The sequence below is a fragment of the Heptranchias perlo genome, unplaced genomic scaffold (assembly GCF_035084215.1).
Source record: "Heptranchias perlo isolate sHepPer1 unplaced genomic scaffold, sHepPer1.hap1 HAP1_SCAFFOLD_396, whole genome shotgun sequence".
Taxonomy (NCBI): domain Eukaryota; kingdom Metazoa; phylum Chordata; class Chondrichthyes; order Hexanchiformes; family Hexanchidae; genus Heptranchias; species Heptranchias perlo.
The window spans coordinates 35,001-40,000 of record NW_027139408.1 but is presented as its reverse complement, the minus strand read 5'-3'; the positions used below and the strand labels follow the sequence as shown (position 1 = coordinate 40,000).

The following is a 5,000-nucleotide window of genomic DNA, read 5'->3' as shown; positions in this document are numbered from 1 at the left end:
GCCCGCTATACACCCCCCCTGGGGTGAATATTAAGCCCGAGAACACCGACTGTAACCAACCGCAGTGAAAAGTTGAAGTGGCAACTCATTAACCAGATTTACACTTGGCAACTCATAAACCAAATGAACAAAAAATCTGGTTAATGAGTTGCCCAAAATAAATCTGGTTAATGAGTTGCCACTTCAACTTTTCACTGCGGTTGGTTATAGTCGGTGTTCTCGGGCTTAATATTCACCCCGGGGGGGCGGGGTGGGTGATTCTGGGGGTAGTGTCCGGGAGGGTGAGCCTTTTATTCGGCAGGAGGCGTGTGGGGAAATCATCAACCTGTCAGACGATGAGTTGTCACAAATGCCATTGCTTAATGAAAGCTGCGCTCCCGAACTGGACTGACTGTCTGACTGTCTGTCTGTCCGTTTGTCAAGGGGAGGAAAAGGCGGTGGTGGTGGTGAGGGTGGAGCTTTACGCTCAGGAGGGGAGACTTTCCTTCATGCCAATTAATCTGCAGCAGAAAGTCATCCCCCCCCGACTGGGATTCGAAGCCCGGTCCTGACCACGAGACCACCGGGGAGAGCTGCCTCAAGTCCCTGAGGGACCTGGACACGAGGCCGAGGACACACGCACGCCTGCTGCACTGGCAGCAGCGACCAGCAGGGGGCTGACCGGCTGATCCTTCCCTTTCACAGGCAGGCTTTTGGCCCTCGCTCAAACGACAAAGGTGTTCAGAAGGAAGTCCTGGGGGGGAGGGAGGGAGGCAGGGAAATCAGCACAAAGCAGGTCCCCTGGAATCTCACATCTGCGTCCCAGAAAACAGGTCTCCTGGTCAAAGCAGTCCTGCCCCGTCCTGCCATTAACGTGACAATGGACAGGGCCCCGGCAGCTTGAGACACATCTTTTTTTCAATATGCAAGTTCTTTTTAAAAAGGTTTCCTTCCACAGCAGCTCTGAGTAAGAGTGAGAGAGAGAGAGAGAGAGAGAGAGAGACTGACACTGACACTGACACTGACACTGACACTGACACACACACACACACACACACACCGTCTCCCATCCGATTGGTGGACTATGGGATTGAAAATCGAACTTTGAGTTTCAATGCAGGGGGGAGAGCGCGAACGCAGCCCCTCCCAACTACCACACGCGCGTTGTTGTTGTTGTAATATAGAACTGCAAGTTGCCGTTGTCGTGGTCGTTTCGAATCAGCACAAAGTAGGTGCCTCCCTGGAATGTCACACCTGCGTCCCAGAAAACAGGTCTCCCGGTCAAAGCAGTCCCGCCCCCGCCCTGGGATTAACATGACAACGGACAGGGCCCAGTCAGGGAGCAGCTTGAGAGACACCTTTCAATAGGCGCTTCTGAAACATTAACGCCTTGTTTCTTCCGACAGTTTAACCAGCGATTAACATGACAACGGACAGGGCCCAGTCAGGGAGCAGCTTGAGAGACGTCTTTCAATAGGCGCTTCTGAAACATTAACGCCTTGTTTCTTTCGACAGTTTAACCAGCCTTTAACACGCCTTGTGTTTTTATTTCCCATTTCCAGCCAGCCAGCCAGCCAGCCAGCCGAGCCGAGCCAGCATCTGCAGTATTTTTTTTGATTGGTCTTGCCTGCCGTGGAATGAATGTTTCAACACGAGCTGCTGATTGTCAGCACCTCACCTCTTTCTCAATTGGCCGTTGCAATCTCACTCGCTCGCTCATTGTGAGACACGTCACGTCAAAGAGGTTTCCTTCCACGGCAGTTCGTTAGTGACTGAGACTGACTGACGGAGGTCCGTTGAGACACAACCCTCCCCCATCTGATTGGTGGCCTACTGGCAAATTTACCAATCTGTCAAGCAATCCTGGCAAGAAAGGAAAAAACGGCAACTTCTTTAAACTCATCCACTGTTGCAATTAGAAACGGTGGCAAAAAATGTGGCCAGAGTGGGAGAGAACGGCAGTGCTGCGAGACTGCTTTCAACACCGGCAGCCAGAGAACAAAGAGGGAGGGCAAACAGGACCCGAGATCAATTTGCATCGAGCGCGGTATCGCTTCTCGGCCTTTTGGCTAAGATCGAGCGTGTTCCTTTTCGGGCTTATTTGGATCTGAGCGGACTGGAACGCTGGCCGCGACCTCGTGCGCTCGCAAAGTGCGGACTTTGCTGTGATTGGTCGTTTGTGTGCTGGCTCCGCCCCAAAATTTGCATAAGGACCAAATCAACACTGCAATGGCAGGGAAGGGTTCCTGGTGAAAGCAGTCCTGCCACTGACATGACAATGGACAGGGCCCGGCAGCTTGAGACACATCTTTCTTTCAATAAGCAAGTCCTTTTTAAAAAAGTTTCCTTCCACAGCAGCTCTGAGTGTGAGAGAGAGAGAGAGACACTGACTGACTGACTGATACTGATACTGACACCGACACACACACACATATTATTTATTATTATTTTAAACGACAAAGGTGTTCAGAAGGAAGTCCTGGGGGGAAGGCAGGCAGGGAGGGACGGACACAGGGAAGTCCGCACAAAACAGGTCCCCTGGAACCTCTGACCCAGAAAAACGGGTTCCTGGTGAAAGCAGTCCTGCCATTGACATGACAATGGACAGGGCCCGGCAGCTTGAGACACATCTTTCTTTCAATATGCAAGTTCTTTTTAAAAAAGTTTCCTTCCACAGCAGCTCTGAGTGAGAGAGAGAGAGAGAGAGAGAGAGAGAGACACTGACTCACTGACTGATACTGACACCGACACACACACACACACACACACACACACACACATATTATTTACTTTTATTTTTAATTGAATTTTAGAACAGGGAGATGGAATAGGGGCTTGCTCCGTCCACTCCACGCATCGACCCAGTATTGCAGTGTTTCTGGGAACGGTGCAGCTCCCCGTGGGGAGATATTCAAAAGGAAAATCAGCTCTTTCCCAGTGTCTCTGTGTGTGTGTGTGTGTGTGTGTGTGTGTATTATTACTGAGAATAAAGCTGATATCTCTCTCTCTCTCTCACTCAGAGCTGCTGTGGAAGGAAACCTTTTTAAAAAGAACTTTCTCAGCTCAGTGGTATTTTTTTCTTCTCCAAGGCTGAGTGCCGCTCGCACGTAGCGATATAATTCAAAGTGCAAAATAACTTGGCGTCGTTGACTTGAAACAAGCAGGGTCTGCTTCCAAATGAAAGCTGCGCTCCCGAACTGGACTGACTGTCTGTCTGTCTGTCTGTCTGTCTGTTTGTCAAGGGGAGGAAAAGGCGGCGGTGGTGGTGAGGGTGGAGCTTTACGCTCAGGAGGGGAGACTTTCTTTCAGAGGTGCCAATTAATCTGCAGCAGAAAGTCATCCCCCCCCGACCGGGATTCGAAGCCCGGTCCTGACCACAAGACCACCGGGGAGAGTTGCCTCAAGTCCCTGAGGGACCTGGACACGAGGCCGAGGACACACGCACGCCTGCTGCACTGGCAGCAGCGACCAACAGGGGGCTGACCGGCTGATCCTTCCCTTTCACAGGCAGGCTTTTGGCCCTCGCTGAAACGACAAAGGTGTTCAGAAGGAAGTGCTGGGGGGAAGGCAGGCAGGGAGGGACGGACACAGGGAAGTCCGCACAAAACAGGTCCCCTGGAACCTCTGACCCAGAAAACCGGGTTCCTGGTGAAAGCAGTCCTGCCATTGACAGGAGAATGGACAGGGCCCGGCAGCTTGAGACACATCTTTCTTTCAATAAGCAAGTTCTTTTTAAAAAAGTTTCCTTCCACAGCAGCTCTGAGTGAGAGAGAGAGAGAGAGAGAGAGAGACACTGACTCACTGACTGATACTGACACCGACACACACACACACACATATTATGTACTTTTATTTTTAATTGATTTTTAGAACAGGGAGATGGACTAGGGGCTTGCTCTGTCCACTCTACGCATCGACCCAGTATTGCAGTGTTTCTGGGAACGGTGCAGCTCCCCGTGGGGAGATATTCAAAAGGAAAAACAGCTCTTTCCCAGTGTCTCTGTGTGTGTGTGTGTGTGTGTGTGTGTGTTATTACTGAGAATAAAGCTGATATCTCTCTCTCTCTCTCTCTCTCACTCAGAGCTGCTGTGGAAGGAAACCGTTTTAAAAAGAACTTTCTCAGCTCAGTGGTATTTTTTTCTTCTCCAAGGCTGAGTGCCGCTCGCACGGAGCGATATAATTCAAAGTGCAAAATAACTTGGCGTCGTTGACTTTAAACAAGCAGGGTCTGCTTCCAAATGAAAGCTGCGCTCCCGAACTGGACTGACTGACTGTCTGTCTGTCTGTCTGTTTGTCAAGGGGTGGAAAAGGCGCCGGTGGTGGTGAGGGTGGAGCTTTACGCTCAGGAGGGGAGACTTTCTTTCAGAGGTGCCAATTAATCTGCAGCAGAAAGTCATCCCCCCCGACCGGGATTCGAAGCCCGGTCCTGACCACGAGACCACCGGGGAGAGTTGCCTCAAGTCCCTGAGGGACCTGGACACGAGGCCGAATACACACGCACGCCTGCTGCACTGGCAGCAGCGACCAACAGGGGGCTGACCGGCTGATCCTTCCCTTTCACAGGCAGGCTTTTGGCCCTCGCTCAAACGACAAAGGTGTTCAGAAGGAAGTCCTGGGGGGAAGGCAGGCAGGGAGGGACGGACACAGGGAAGTCCGCACAAAACAGGTCCCCTGGAACCTCTGACCCAGAAAACCGGGTTCCTGGTGAAAGCAGTCCTGCCCCGCCCTGCCATTAACATGACAATGGACAGGGCCCGGACCAGGCGCAGCGGACGGTAGCGAGCAGTCGGAGGGTGAAAATCCGCCAGTGGGTGAAAAGGAGAGCCGTGCGGTGAGAGGAGGCGGAAAGCGGTTCGCAGACTTTCGCTGTACCTCTGGCGGGCAGCGCCGCACCTCCGAGCGCTCGGTACCGTCCGCTGCGCCTCGTCCTGCCGCACGCGACGAGCCGTCCCCGGAGGAAATCGGCCTCGGCCTTCCTGAGATATCAGTCTCCAGGTGGGACAGAAAAACCGGGGGCCCCC

The 5,000-nt window shown here is 52.5% G+C and overlaps 2 pseudogenes; both read left to right on the top strand.

The window, feature by feature from the left end:
• The first annotated feature begins 2,760 nt into the window (after nt 1–2,760).
• On the top strand, nt 2,761–2,877 carry LOC137312085 (U2 spliceosomal RNA; annotated as a pseudogene).
• Nucleotides 2,878–3,815: 938 nt separating this feature from the next.
• On the top strand, nt 3,816–3,934 carry LOC137312106 (U2 spliceosomal RNA; annotated as a pseudogene).
• The last annotated feature ends 1,066 nt before the right edge of the window (nt 3,935–5,000 follow it).